Genomic DNA, 17,193 nt, shown 5'->3' with positions numbered 1-17,193 from the left:
AGGCCAATGTTTCCACGCCACATTTAGGGTCTAACACCAATGTGACAAAATCTAGCGGACATAGCTATGCCAGGCGCTACTTGTATCATCGTGCCACTGGCATGCGCCAGCTATGTCAGCCACGCCACCGTGCCGCAGCGCAGTGCTAATTAAGGTTTCGATACGCCAAACCCTAGTTTAGCTAAAGTCTCCATGCCAACTAGGTTAAGTGATTCTCCTAAGGCTTTAAGTTTAACTTAGCAATAGGGCCAATGTTGATAGAGCCATATTTGGGTCTAATACCAATATACCAAAACAGATGCCACGGCTACGCCACTATGCCAATGGCGCCACTTTGTTATACAATAAGATATAGCCATAATAAATGGACATCCTTTCTCATGAGATGCAATCTTAGCCATCCAAATTCGCCACCGAACTGACAGACTTGTGGCAAGTTTTAGGCGACCAGCCGCTTAAATCTCGTGGCCATGGCTATGCCAGGCACCACTTATACCACCGTGCCACTAGCATGCACGAGCTATGCCAGTCTTGCCGCAGTACCACTGGCATACACCAAAAACGCCACTGTGCCATTGTCAGGCGCCAATAGATGGTAGCCATAATCAATGGATACCCTTCCTCATGAGATGCAATCTCAGCCATCCAAGTTCGCCACCGAACTGACGGACTTGTGGCAAGTTTTAGGCGACCATCCAAGACGTGCCTAATAGCATCACATGTTATTTTCCTGCGGCAAGACTCTTGACTTTGACTTGCCGTACATAGCAACCTGCTACACGTTTTCCACGAAAACACTCGAGACATCAAACATGTCACAAACTGGGGGATACTCATCAGGGTATTGGTCTGGCGGTTTACAACGTGCGGCGTGCAATACACCCGTTATAAGAAAGTGTCATGAAGCGGGACAATTACAGGCGGCAAGAAGTAACGGGTGTAAACGGATCCACTTCCTTCATCATGGAAGCATGGGTTTCTATACGTTACTCCACTCTTCCATCACCCAATCGTTCCCACATCCTACGAGACCAGGGTACGTTTAAATATGACTTGTATAAATAGACTTCACCTATTTCCACCAAACAACAAGTTTTTAGTCGAAAACAACATAGTATCCAGAAATCACCAAGAACTGATAGCTTTTTCACTCTGCAAGTCAGTTTCACTTTATGATACAAGTCATAAAACAAGCCACATATTTAGAATTAACCATTCTGGTCTCAACACTCTCTTCGCTTCCCTCCCTAAGACCAACCCTTCTCCTTCGCTTTGTGACCGAAGCAAGCCTGGAACGGCTATTTCTTAGTTTAGGCCAGGATTGTACAGATTGATCTCTCGAATCAAAAGTACTCCCTGTAGTGCATTGTTTAGGGTTTAGATTCGTTTCTCATCCACACACCCAAAATTACCAAAATCAACAGAAACAGTTTTCACCCACAAACAGTACCATAATAACAATACCCGTAAAAGACCAGCACCGGATGATCTACAAAAGTAATGTTAGAACAAACCAAAAATATGTCACTCTGACTGCGCCCTTCTAATGAGAGAATACGATTGTAGAATAACTCCGGACTCGAATGATAGCGCCATCCACACAGAGTGCCCATACAAAACATGATTCAGGAAACTACCATTATAAGTCCCGAAGGTTTTACAATCAAGCGTGATATGCATACGAATGGGTTCTCACAAGAAAATGTAAAAGATAATATTGAGATCCGAAGCCCCTATAAGAAAAATATAATTGCCTCTTTGAGCTAGTAGACATAAAAATAAATATAACTTTTGGAGAATCCAAACAATGCATATTACACAACATACCCACTCAATTTCACACAAATATGCTCATAAGAAGTAAAGACACACCATGCTCGCATTTGAAAGAGACTTAATGATCACAAGAAGGTTACAGAGTTCCCACCTGTTTTGATGACAAGCCATGCCTACCTCAAGATCCGCGATCCACTTGCTCATCCGTCAATTTGATCGTTGTTAATAAAGACTAACTATTAACCACACAATCACACTAAGAATTTAGACAATAGGCTCACGCAAAGTTCATAACGTAATACAATACCTGTCTTAAGTTTATGTCTAAGTGAAATAACACATAGTTCTAGTTTTATCAATGGTTTTATAACCTAGCATTTAGTGTTCTAGGCATAAATCATATCTACTTGTTCAAATGGGTTCAAACTAGGTGTCATCGGAAAGCCCTCGAAAAACCATACAACTTTATAGAAGGAACTGAAAGCTAATTGGACCATAAGTGGTCCAAAAATACAAAATAAGGTTTCTGGCCGTAAACCCAAACCCATTGGGCCTAACCCGTCACGGCCCACTAACCCATTTCCTAACTCATCAGGTCAACCCACGGTCCGACCCGAAAACCCGGTCCATGACCCTAATGGCCCGCTCAGTCACATTCTTCACTAGACAGCTGAAAATATTCTGTGTTGACACTAAACTCAGATTGAGAGGTCAACTTCCAATGTCTCTATATTGTTCATTACAGATCCAAATTCAACAAACTACGTCCTATTAAAATCACGGGATCAGCCTCTACAACTTTTTCCTACTAAATAATTTCCAGTTCTAACTCTAACCTAACTTACCAAGCACAACCCTTCAGTTGACTTTGGCTTCTTTTATGGAGGATGGGATGTGGGACTTTCCTAGATGCACTCATAGTGAGTCTTGTACTAGTTCTATGTTGCTGCAAGGTATGGATTTTGATACTAGAGAGGAGGACTTTTGCATATGGAAGGTTAGTGTCACTGGGGAATTTTCTATGAAGCAGACTTATAATACTCTTAGTGGGACTGCTGTGGAGGTTCAATGGCATCAGGTTATGTGGTTTAAGACACTCTTTTATTTGCTGTCTAGCTTCCCTAAGGATATCGAAGACTAGAGACAAATTGCACAGATGGGGTGTAATTGAGAATCCTTCTTGCTTATTGTGTGATCAGAGTGTTGAGGATGAAGACCACTAGTTTGCTTATTGCACATTTTATAATTTTACCTATAGAAAGGCCTTTTGCTTAAGATAGGTTATGGGAGAGATTGCTTTGACACTTGGGACGTTGAGCTAAAATGGTGTCATGATGAATTTAAAGAAGACGGCGATGTGGCTACAATTAGAAAGCTCTGTCTCAATAGCTATGTTTATCACATATGGAAAGAAAGAAATAAAAGATTTTTCTCTTCTCAGAACTTGAGTGCTGACGGGTCACCTTATTGTTACTGATGTCAGGTTGCAATGTATAGCTTCAAAGCTCTCTGAACTGGATAAACCTCATACAAAAAGATTGTTGGATGCTTGAGGTATTGACTGTGTTTATAAAGATAAAAAGGTGGTGGCTTGCTCTTGGATTTTTCCTAGTGGGAATGAAGTTATGATAAATATTGATGGGTCAATGAACCTCTGCTGGCAGTGGTGCTATTATAAGAGATCATATGGGCACTCCTTTTGCAGCTGCTTGTGGTGGTGTTGTGCCCACGACTGTTGGGGTTCATGAATTGCAGGGAGCTGAGTTAGGTTTGAAACTGGCAAATTTTAAGCGCTACAAAAGAATTCAAATCAGTACTGATTCCATCATTGTTTTTCATCTTATATCTGATAAGAATGTTGTTCCTGATTGGACTGTAAAGCACATATGGAGAAGAATTGTTCACTTGAGGAAGATTTTTGAGACAGTTAGGTGATCTCATGTGTATAAAGAGACAAATAGGGCAGTTGATATTCATCCTGCTGGAAGTTTTGTTGAAGTGGATCCAGGTAGTTTTGATAGTAAGTTGCGGAAAATTGTTGAGGAGGATGGTAGCCGTAAGTTCTACTATAAATAGTAGTTTTCTTTTTTGGTTTTGTCGTTTTTTCTCTTTTGTTTAGTTTGTAAGGTTCTGAGTTCCCCTTAAACCCAGTTGATCGTGTCAAAACCCAAAAAAAAAAAAAAAACTTACCAAGCACATACATATGGATCATCGTGATCGTATACACCTGGGTTTCTCTGCGTCGACTAGTTTTCCGGCATTCATATCTCACTCAATATTCAAACGATTGAGACAAACTTTATATGTGCAAGATCACCACCTGATGTACTACAATTTCCTTTTATAGAACTATGTCTAATTAAGTCTCTAGCGTACCTATAAAAGTGTCTATATTATGGACAGTGAACAAAATACCATTACATCAAATCATGACTATCAAGAATATTTGTATGATTGATTTTACACTATTTTCATTATCTAGTCACTGACCAATCATTAATAACATACCAAGATCGTATAAAAATGTTACCTTAATCATTAGAGGGTTTTTATCATCATATGATCATGATTCTCATCCACTCTATCATCATCAACTCAATTAATACAACATCAAACCCATCATCTCCTTTTATTCCTTCCTTCTCTGAGAATCCTTCCAATCTATATCTAAACACTTATTGATTCCATCACATATAACTTTAACATCATCATCATAAAACACATCAACCATCTCCATAAAACATCACCATATTATCTCCATAACCAACTCTAGCTCCTACTCTTTCTCTAACTTATAATCACTTTAAAGCTATCTCTCAACATCTCTACCCTATTTCATTCTATGTAGAGGCTAACCTCTACCAACCTCTATATAGTGGACGAGCCCATTTAATTTGGTGTTTGTTTTTTCCACTACCTCTAGAAAGATAAAGGCAAATCTCTATATATGTAGAGGAAATGAAATAGCACCAATCAGGTGCTATCTTCTTCCCAAGCCTATATTAAATGTGTAAATGTCCCTTTTAACCCTAGACAATTTTTATTTTGACAAGGTCTACGAACAAAATCTAAAATCCCCGAAAACTTTCATATAAACAGAAGGTTCCAGAATTGTGGCTGACCCACCATCAGATAGCAAACGGATTAACTTAATCTAGGTTTTGGATTAACATCATTTGTAACAATATCACATCTTGTGACACCTGCATGGACACGTGGCTAGTCCACATTATTAATGCCATGCACACAAGTCTGTATATAGACTATCCTTGTATTGCTCGGTGCACTGACGGACCTACAGCTGGGCTAACCTGGGTTTTAGCCCAGGTAGCCATCATAGTCCAACAGCCTAAAAAAGTGAAATGCTTTGGTCTACCAAGGCTATTAGCTCAGACTGGGAAAAGAATGAAGACTTCTTGGGTCCGTTCCTGGATCGGTGTAACAATTATAGAATCTGTAATAAGAACTTCACATTTCGCTCTCCCTCTTATTATATTTGTTAGTAGCTACAGTTTAGCTAAAGGCTGAACATGAATTAGTTGGCCTTTCTCTAACATCATTTCTGGCTTCTTATGAATTAGTTTTATAGTCGAGTACTTCCACTTTGGACTAAAGAAGTCACAATTGTCATAAAACGTTATCAGCACGAGTTGCTCTGTGGTAATCGAGTTGGGGGCTGACGATACGGAAAAGGATAATTCTATTCAACTCTTGTATATTTAATTTAACTATTGTTAAGTAGTTATATGCATAAAATTCTTATAATGTCTAACTCAGTTTCTGTTTTGATTAGGACTTATCAAAGAAAAAGTTAGACATCTTACCGCATTCAGTTTGTGTTATTGATAGCATAACAATTATTGTGGTAAAAGAAGAGAAATCCAAAATAGGTACGTATTAGTAACGACTCATATTTTTGATATTATTCGATTTTCGAATTCAGCCAAATATTTGAGTTTTGTAAGTTTTGTTATTTTTCTCTTTAGTCGACCAACGGAAGGCTTTTCCACGTCCTTTTGAATAGTGTAGAGAATAAAATATCCTTTGTTGGTACACCATTAATTTTTGTGGTGTTAACGGTTTTAATATCGATAGAGCAAGGAAATGTTGCATCCTGGGGGATAGAAAAATTCTAGTATTCCTTTGCTATAAGTAATCTCCGGAATTCAAAGTCGTTCCACCTAAGGTCGGAATGCGATGAAAAATGGACACTTTGGTTAACACGGTTAGCCAGTCTCTATCAACGGTCCTTGAAGCGACCTACAATTGATATCGAGACAGATTCTTTTAAGGTATAAAGAATGTGTTCATATTTCAACTTTGATAAATTAATACTTCGTCGATCCTAATAGATGAAGTTGGAGATTTGTCGGTATTGTGTTAAAACCATATATATTACATTTGGAATGTTTTCTTCCTTGTTTCACCATTAATTTTGATGGTAAGTAGTTCGGCCTGATTTTAGAGAAGATATATGCACTGTATAAAATGTTGCGGCGAGCAATAAGGAGAGTCGCATATTTTGCGCCCTTATGTGTTCCCGCTAGCTTTACGGCGTGCATAATGCGCCTATTATATGCATCGACAAGCTTTAAAGAGCTAGTGCTTAATTTGCACTTTATATATGTTGTGTCAACAACGAATGCTGCAAATGTTAACTGCGCCTCATAGATATACAAATGTCGAGCGATAATGAGTGTTGTATTTTTGTAAATGATATTTAAAGTTAATATCATGTCTTCTCGTCGCCTGAGCTATTGCCTAAAATCCTGAATTTGGTGAATTAAATTTGCAGCAGTGCTTGTGCAAATAAGTTTATCGTTGGCAAAGAAGGAAAATGCAATTGTGGTAGGCATATTTAGATATGGTAACCACAATAGCTTTCAAGTTTGAGAACTTGGTAAACCCCGTACCACCAGAAGTGGAAAAATACGGACGATAGTATAATTATTAGTTTGAATAAGCGATCTTTGAGATTGGAAGAGCTCTGCTATCGTTGTGACACAAAAGACACGGTACGTGCATCTGAAATGTTGTTCATTGTTGTTAATCTCTATCGGTCGTCTTGGCAGGAATGGAATTGATATTGAGATAGTGTCTATGGTCACAAAATTTGTTTACAGTTTACTGTTAATTTTACATGGCAATGTAAATTATTAAAATTATTCCAGCTGGACAGTAAACGAGAGAGGAAACCTGATCAGTTACCTCTCCTGGGTTGCGTGTTATTGTTGTTTTCTACACCCAGTTGCTCCGTTGATAGGTAGAGTAATGCGGAACTAAAGGTTCTGTTGATGAGACATTCCCGCCTAAGGATCAGGGGGTGAATCGTCGACGATAATGGTTTACATCAATTATGTCTCATCTAAATTCTCACACCGAGAAATGCCTGAGGTGTTGGAGATTACTCTGTTGCTAGATTTAGCAAGAGTACGCTTGCTTGATTCGGCATATATTAAAGTCCTTGCAAGGCTTGCTATGTAATCGCAGCGATTGTTTCGTCTGGATAATATGCTAAAAAGCATAGACGAAAACCTCTTATATGAGGTATGCCAATCTAATCAGATGATGTCCATATTCTCTTTGAGTTATGAGTTGATAACTCCTGACGAGGAACATATCCATAAAAGTTGCGTTGATATCTCATGGAGGAGAATATCTGCATATTGAAATTTGGTACCAAATGGATTAAAATATCCTCATGCTCTTGAGAATGATGTGAGATCGTCATTAACTGATTATTAACTGGTTATCGATAATCTTCATAGTAGCTACTGAAATAACTGTGGATGTGTATCCCCCTTTGCAAAGGAATTATCGACAAAGTTCATATGATTGGCAAATATGGATCTCAGTCCATATTGAGTTGTTCTCTCACTAGTATCTGCTTTTAGGATCTCAGTCCTAGCATCCACGAATTTTAGTTCGAAAGATGATGCTTATAAAAAAGCATAATGAGAGAATTAAGGTCGCTTGTTGTATAGCGCTAACCTTGATAACGAGTTTCCACGAACATTAACCAGGTTCCTGGAAGTATGGTCTGGTAGTCATGTGACTCGACATATCACCTGGGTGGTAACTGTATATGTATACTCATATAGATTTGAATAAAACTCTTATTTGTTGTATCATCCTAGGGATGCACTGGGCATTGATGGTGAATACTCTATTATTCATGTGCATTTGTTGAATAGTTTTTGTTTGTTCGTTCATGTTTTTTGTTTGAGACATGTTATTTTCCATTGTTGTTACTACTACAAGATTTTCAAATTTGATGAGAAAGTCTTCCCACCGTTTGGGGGAGAAAAGGGTATCGCCTGAAAAACGGCGTGAAGAATCCTGGTTTGCTAGTTTGCAAAGAAATAAACCAGGATATATCTCATCTAGATATACAGAAGATTTGATATCTTTGAAAATTGCAAATCAAGTTGCTTATTGAGAAGATGTGTATGTAGTAGATAGCATGTCATCACCTTGAGCATGGAAAACTACTTGACTTAAATATTCTGCACCTCCTAAAGGAAGAACCGTTCACAATCATTGAAAGATAGAACTCTTTAAGAGACTATCAAAGTAAGATCTGATTTCTCTGAATATAATTCTCTTAATAAGGAAACGTCTCTATACATGCCGTGGAACCTCAAAATGAGAGGATTTCCACAAGGCATGCGTGCAATAGAGAAATTTGCGATCGTAATAACTGATGGTGTTTGTGTATATGATTGGATTGATTATGAAAAATCTTTCAGAGTTGCTGCTAACTTTGGCATGGATTGTACGTTCGGATTTTGATTAAACTCCTGAATTTTCCATGTTTGCTTTATGGTTATATATATATAAGTATTGGTTGGAACTTACTGAGTTTCTGGAAAAAAAATTGGAACTTTAGACGTTTACAATCGCTCCTTAAATGTTTGTGGAAATACCTAAGAGAATAAATTGTTCTTTAGATGATCAAGCACAAGCAGTACGTCTAAGAACTCGATTGTGAAAGTGTAAAGCTGTAGTTTAATCTCAGCTAATGTGATTTTACAGGTTGTTGTTTTATATTGTTAGTGAAAAGCAGCATATGCATATGAATTCAATGCCATATCAAGCACTACCTAGGGAAACTTCAATTTGGTTCCTGATCATTTGAAGAAATTAGATGATGATTGATCTAGCCAAAGCAATGTGCGTATATTTCTTGTACAGAAATAAGAAACATCTACACGTTTTTTTTAGTTTTGGTTTTAGAATTATACCATCTTGCTAATGAATTTATTTGCAATATCCAACAGGCAAAAAGAATTAAGTGGCTTGCTACCATTGGAAGGGATTTGATGTCTCTGCGAACCCGGAGGGGAATCGTAAGCGTAATAAGGTAAGACTTGCTCACTATTTAAAGAGAGTAAATAGGCTTGCCCGCCATCGATTCCATTACTTAGCAGAAACAATTACTAAGTACTTCCATGAAGTATTGTCAGGGGTTCTTGAATTTACCAAGGAAATGTGGTGGTGTCGTCATGGGAAGGGAAACACCTGTTAGGGTCTAAAATGTTATTGTGGTTAGTGTGTTCAAGGTATGAACTATTTAAAAACGGTACATAGTGACTCAAAAAATATTTTTGAATAAGAAAAGAAATGCATGTCGATGAGAGGGAGATGAACCTCGCCGGAAATTATCAACTCACTTCCTCACCATTGATCGAATCTTTGCTGCAAATGGCTGTCGACAGTGTCAACTGTTGTTTATTAAATTGTTAGTCTGAAATTCAAATTTTGTTAATGAACATTTCTAAATTGAAGTTAACTTGTATACAATATATTTTTGAAATGAAAGGTCAAAAATTTGATATCATAGTGCTACAAACCCACAAATGTCATAGAAAGCGGTGCCCAAATAACTAATAACAGCAAACACAAAGAGGAGAACAAGCCGTCAATTGTTGCCATTGGTGACAAGAATTCACATGTGAACCAAAGAGAACAAGCCGTCAGTAATTCTCTTCCCTTGGCATGTTACAGAGAAAATGAAAGCATTCCAGTTGATTGCAAAAGAAGAGATTTGTTGGAGTAAGGAAAGATGATTGGAAGGAATGGAGAAAATGAATGTGTTCAAATAATGGCATTCCAGGAGAGATTTGTTGTTTTTGCATTCATGGCAGAATCCGTTCAAATATGTTCACTGCTGCCTTCTAAAGTAATTAAAATCTTTGTATTTTTCCGATATTTGTGCAAAAAAGAGGGGGTTTTATCTGGTTTTTTGTATCACAAATTGAAACTGAACCAGTCAGGTTGTCACTTGTTTATGGATGTTTGTATTGAAGATGTTTGGTTGGAATGAATCTTCTTGGATTTTTTTGAATTTTCCAGGGGTAAAATGAGAAGAAAAAAAATCTGGTTACACAATGTAGAGTTATTAGATAGTGGTAAAACAAACATAAACTTTGGAGACACTATATAGTGGTATTTATATAGAGAAAGAGGTTAACCTCTATACAGAACCCTCTACTTATATAGAGGTTAAATTATGTTTGGAAGGCACATTTGGGGCTATATTTATGCTCAATACCACGGCTTCCAAATACTTATATAAACTACCTCTAAATTTCCAATATACCAGAGCCGGATATTATCTAATTAGCGAATTCCGAATGTGTGCCAAAGAATCTGTCGCACGTATTTCGCGGTTCAATGGCCCATATAAATCATGAAAGTACTGCATTTTACCATTCTGTTTCTCTCTCTTCAAATATTGGGCGAGTATCTCCCAATAAAAAGCTTCAAACCCTAGTTCTTTTGGTGCAAATTAGACCGCGACATAGGTGCTTTCACCCATCAAGTTCATTAAACGTAAGCTAAATATACCCCCTACCGCGACCGCAACTCTAATTTCAGATTATTTTGTATGTTTTCCTAACTTTCGCTTTTTGTTTGGATTGTGTCTAGGGTTTTCAGTTTTCGGCACTGGTAAAATCTTTTCCTTAAATTTATTTTAACACTCGCCCATTGAATCCATGGATTTTTCATGGTTATTTCAATTCTGGAAGTAATAAATTAATTACTAGTTATTTCGTTGTTTTATACTTATTTGTGCGTTTATTTTAGAATTGGAGAAACAATTCTATGGGTTTTTCATGGTTATTTCAATTTTGTAAATAAATTACTAATTATTTCTTTGCTTTACACTTATTTGTGTGTTTGTCGCTGAATTTACTTTGTTTTGTCTAGACCATAGTTTAGTCCATCATCTTGGAAAAAAGGAAACTGTTTTTCCTTTCAGATACTGACCCTGTAAAACCATACATGACATTTAACCCTATTTAATCCTTTGCAAAATTAAGTATCTCAAAACAAACCCACTGAAACTTTTGACCGGATTGAGAGTGACTGTTATATCGTGCAGAGAATGAATTGATATAACGGTAAATTGATTGCTTATCCGTGGTGTTAGGAAAAGATGTCTGCTACTACAGCGGGAGGTGCAGAAGATACTGACATCCAAGATGATGTCAGCTCCAAAGAATCGTTAGAGACAGCTGCTGCATCAGGAACCGAGCCATTGTGGCATTGGTGTTGGATCGCATATTTTTGGAAAATGGAGGTGCTCACCCGTTGATGGATTCATAATATAAATAGGATCTTGTATGCCGTGGTGTGAAACATAAAAACATACCAGACCGTTACAAGATCCAACGATTGGGTGTGACATGTTTTCATCATAGGATTGGATAATATTCCGGGTACCATTGTTTCCAAATAACATCTGACTGAAATCTCCCATCATCGTGTAGTAATCTTCCTCCTCAATTTGTTCTCTGTAGAAAAGTTATGTAACATTTTCTTCTCCCACTTTTTTAGTGAAACCGAAAAGGAGTCCAATTCTTTTGTCTGCAAGGACAGAATTCCACTCTTTGCATACACATTTGCTTGCCAAAATACTTTCTGTACTTGGGAGGAGGTGTAGTATCTCGGGAGTTAAATCCGGTAATATTTCCATTACTATTACTGGTGAAATATTTTTTTTTAAATGTAGAAGCATTTAGGATTAAGTTTTTGTTGAATGCTACTAGCAGATACGAGTAAAGCTTATGTAGACATCAAATGGATGCAATATGTGTCCCCACACGACACACCTGTTGGAAATTTCACGTCTTTTGGGGTTTCAAAATCTATCACGTCTTTTGGTATTTCAAAATCTATTCGGTTAGAGGGGTGCGAACCATTACACCGTTTGGTCAATGGTCGCATTTTTAATCAGCCTGCGTTCTTTAAAAATTCATTATCCAAACAAGAAACGGATATTTTCACGTGTTTATGTGAGATTTATTCCAGTTTATCAACATTCTATTTATGTGTCCATTGCAAATTGGGGAAGATGAGGAGGAAGAGGAGGATGAAGATGTGTCAGATGGGTATGGTACCGCTGCATCCAGCAATAGTGATGAAGAAGGTGATATTGAGGAAGAAGGTTTTGGAAGGGACGATGAAGAAGAAGATAAGGGTTCTGATTAGAGTTCTCCAGAGATTCAGAAAGATCGAGAATTTGTGCATAATTTCAAGCTTAAATATGATTAGCAAGTTTTTCTCCAGAGGTTCTTATGTCTGATCTTCTTGTTGCTGGTAAGAATCATCTTGTTCTTGTAAGTTCATGCAAGTCGGCCGGTACAAGTAGTTGTTTTCATTTTGTTGTCTTGATGAACTATATCAGTGTAGTTATAGTAAATGTGGGTGTTTTTCTTTTTAGGAGTTTGAAAAGGGTGTGAATGGATATTTTGAAAGCTATGTTGTAAATGCTAGCAATTAGTAACTAGGGCTTCTTTGCCGAGAGTACTGTAAATGCAGATGTTGATCTCGGTTGTAATGAACTGGGTCTTTTCTGCGCAACTAGTAATCTTGTAAGAAATCCATTTAGAACTGTAATATTGGCTTTGTGAGAACTATTAATGAATTGAGTTTTTGAAATGGATGTTTAATGAGGCTAACAAGGTAACTTAATCTTTGTAGATAGTGTTGAAGGTAGATTCAATCAGGAGAGAATTTAATTTTGCAGGATGTTGTGGCTTTGCAGGAGAAAAAAACTTGGGAGAACATGCAGAAAATTTATACAATTTTCAGGATTTAATATAGTTTGAAGGGTGTTACCCTTCTAAAAATTTCTGCAACACGTGTTTTGCACTCAGATCAAACAATTTTCTTCGGTCAACCAATCAAAATCGAGGGTTTTGTCCACCTACATATTTACTCTTTTATCTTACAAAATACCATTGAATAGCGTCATATATGCGACTCATTTGCGAAATGAGTGTAATTTTCCTAGCAAAAAGTAGCACTGAATACGCGACTCCAGTGAGATTGATTAACGACACTCAAAATAATGTGCGACCCCGAGCAGAACGGCTCTTAACTTAATAGCACAGTTTTTGCGATTCTTATTTGATGGATGTGCTACACATGAGCGACGTGGGGCCCAATGTTTAAGCCGAGTAAACGCTGGCAGTCTCTTAACTTAATAGCACCATATTTACGTTACCCTAGTGATGGGTGTATGACATATCTGCGACGAATTTTAATGGCTTGATTAAAGAAAATTAATAGCTAATGGTTACTGTTTCTGGTTCGCATTAGTGATTCCTGTTTGAATAAGAATTAAAACTAATTGAAGCAACATCCTATTGAAGTCTCAAGAATAGAGATTTGAAATCAGTTATAGAAGATATTATTTTTTAGATTGACATGAATCATCATAACTAATCAATTTTAAACTTCCTTATACCATACAGTTAATCGGCTGCAACACAAGCCTGATAATGATAGCTGATCCACCATGAATGGGAATCCTAAGGGTATATTCAACAAACGAACCCCACAGGAACCTTAAAGGAGGATTTTCCATCACGAGTCTAATTAAAACTCTTTTACAGGAAACCTAATTAAAACTCTTTTACTGGAAACCCTGAATCACAAACTTACAGACCAAATCAATACTCTTTCATTACAACAACCATATATTTTATCGATCAAACATCCGTGAATGAGAATCCTAAGGGTATATTCAACAAACGAACCCCACAAGAACCTTAAAGGAGGATTTTCCATCACGAGTCTAATTAAAACTCTTTTACTGGAAACCTAATTAAAACTCTTTTACTAGAAACCCTGAATCACAAACTTACCGATCAAATCAATACTCTTTCATTACAACAACCATATATTTTATCGATCAAACATCCAAATCAATCATGCATCAGATCCCATTTTTCAAAATGTGCGACCCCATGTCCGAGGATATGTTAGGTAATCTATGCTTTATTTGGGGCGAGTTAGTCAAACAATAAAATGGAATGCTATTATGTTAAGTCGTGGTATTTTGTGTTTCCTTAAATTCTATTGTGGTACCAAACGTCATTGACCCCTTATATAGAGGAAAAAACAAACATGTTGTAAGCGTATTTATTTTTCCTTTCACCACTTCTTTCCAACTCTCTATTTGTTCAAACGAGAAACACCACCACCTTCCCGCATATCTTCACGTGATGGAGATAAACTTCAATTTTAATTTGAATAATTTACTTTATTCTCACACCTCATTTACACCTAATGGGTTTTACTATTACTAACACTAAAGATTTACTAATGGCTGCCTATTATCAAAGGTCCAGTCTATTCGGTCAAGTCAAGTCAAACGGTCAAGTCGTCGGTCAAGATGACTAGTTTTTACTCTGATTTCCACATATGGTATCTTCTTCATCCGGTGTCCGATTGACGTGTTCGAGTAGTCCATTTCGCGTAACTTTTCAAGATCTATCTAATGGTACTAGTTTCACGTCTAAATTATTGATAGATTAATTTTTTTTACTAATTTTAGTTCATATTTAATTAGTTGAGTTATTAGCGGCTAAATGGTCTCTTGACTGGTCTAATAGCGTTGAGGAGCTTGTGAATCCTTACATGGGTTCATATCATTTTTCCTTCCCTTAAGAGGAAAAGTGAATCTACCATGAGAGTGATGCTTCGAGCTTTATAAACCATATAACTGATTTTGTTTGATTTTGAATAAATCGTCCAATTCTTTTATTTACATATATACGTGTTTAAATTATATGGGTTGATTTGAAACTGATTTTGTTTGATTGAGATAATAGGTAGACAGCGAAAAATGAGGGTGCCCTTGGAATATGAAATTTTGGTTTATGGAGAGTCGGAAATCAGAGATAATAAAACAAAGAAAATTAGATTACAATGTTAAAGTGAAGCTAAGCTTGTATTTTGATAAAGGAAGATTTTTGTTCTTCGGTTTTTTTAAAGAAGGGGCAGAATTTGTATTAATAAGAAAGAAAATGTTACAACCCTCACATGTCAAAAATATATATATGAGGAGAAATTTTAAGAATGCAGCCTCCTAATGATAAAGGATGTTGCTTACAAAGATATAATTGAATAAGTCTAAGGTCGAACCCACAAAATCAGTTGAGACTTCGTCTGTAAACTAATGTCATCAATTGATTTTCTTCTTCCAACCAATAGCCTTTGGGGATAATATATTTCAGAATTTACTTTTCGAATTCTGGAAACAATAAAACCAGATGTTAGTTTGGCGATACAATTTCAGAATGACTTTTATATAGAAAAAGTCAGCATTTTGTGACTTCTGCTTGCGACATCCAAACAAGCTATAAATGTTGTTGCATTCCTTTTTTTATTAATTGCTGATAAAATTACATAAGGACGTCATACCCATAACTTTTTACTCTTGCCAAATAACACATCGAATCTTCAAGCTTTATGGTTGTTTTGTAAAGTATCATGCATACATCATATATTAAATTCCTTTACAGGAACAAAAAACACACTCTTTTTGTTTATTCATAGTTGAACCAAATATGATCTCTCTATTCGTATTCGTTACCATGTAGCTTGCAAATTATGCTAATGGTGTGAATACATCTATGTTACAGATTAATGAGAGTTGGCAAAGAATTGTGAAATATTGACCAAGATAATATATATATTTTAGGAGGAAAATTAGCTAAAATTAGAGAACTAAGCATCTACAACACTACTTTGCCAATCAAGGAATTCATAGCATTTTCTTATTAAGGAACTTAATGTTTGAATCTCGAAGAAAACTGACTGCATCTGAAATGACGAGGGTACCAAGTACACCATAATCTTTTCGATATCCACCTATCCAAGATATACCTTGTGTGATCTGATGTGGATAAGAACTGTCGAGAAGGTGACAACCACAAGATGTACACTTTGTATATAGTCAAAGTCCGGAACTGAACCAAGTATGGAATCAAACTAAGTGTTTGATTAACATACAAATGTATTTACTTTAACTATAAAGAACCAGTATAATGTGGAAGTAAGATAAATCATACGACACACAAGATTTTGTTAACTAGGAAACCGTAAATGCAACAAAACCTCTGGACCTAGTCCAATTTTGAATACTCTCGTAACTAAGTCGGTATACAAAGATTACAATCAACTTCGTATAGTTGAGACCAAGTAAACTGACTCCGAGTTATTCAGTTCCTTCAATATCTCTGCGCCTACTACGAATTTGGTTTACGCACGTGAATCATAAGATATAGTCCATTATCTTAAGTCGCTTCACTCGATGTGAAGACTTCTAGCCCTAAACCCTTTTAAATCGCATACCAAAACAATAAAAGACTAATCTGTTTCGATAACCGCTTTATAAATCTCCTAGATCAACAAGTTAATCAACGTTAAGTTGAGTTACAAAGGTTTTTCCGTTTAAATAATATAAAATCCTTTATAACGGTTTAGATCAACTAAGATATAAAGGCTATCAAAGATAATCAATCTTAGTTCACAATTTATCAAATTTGATTTCTGAAGAGAAACACCAAGTAATAGATCGTCGATCCATACACAAAAATATAAAAGGTCTATCGAGATAAACAAGCTTGTCAGATCCCAGTCAATAAAGACGAAGTATAATCACAAAGATAAGAATACAATAAAAAAATCTTTTAGTCTTCAAATCTTCAAAATATCCGCACAAACAACTTGATTATCTTATGATCGAACACGTACAAAACGGAGTCTGTTAACCCTGGATGATCACAAGTCTTATATTCAGATCTTGAATCAATAAAGAAGATTTGAAATATGACGATCCTTGATCTAGTTCGAGTGACCTTATATCAAAAGAGAAGGATCGCATAACAAACAAACTAGGTAATATCAAGGTTCAACTATACCGTTAGTCAATCAAATCAATAATCGAAAACTAAAATAACAATATGAGTCTAATTTCCCTCCAACAGTACTACTACACGCTTCTTGATCTCAAATAAGTATTTAAATGAAGCACATGTAAGAGATTTTACCTAATTAGGATATCCTCCTCTCCAAAGAATATTATGATAATACTGCTAGTAGGCTTACCTCACACAA

This window comes from Papaver somniferum, chromosome 10, assembly GCF_003573695.1.
Source record: "Papaver somniferum cultivar HN1 chromosome 10, ASM357369v1, whole genome shotgun sequence".
Classification (NCBI taxonomy): domain Eukaryota; kingdom Viridiplantae; phylum Streptophyta; class Magnoliopsida; order Ranunculales; family Papaveraceae; genus Papaver; species Papaver somniferum.
The sequence above is the reverse complement of the archived record's forward strand: the minus strand, read 5'-3'. Positions refer to the sequence as shown.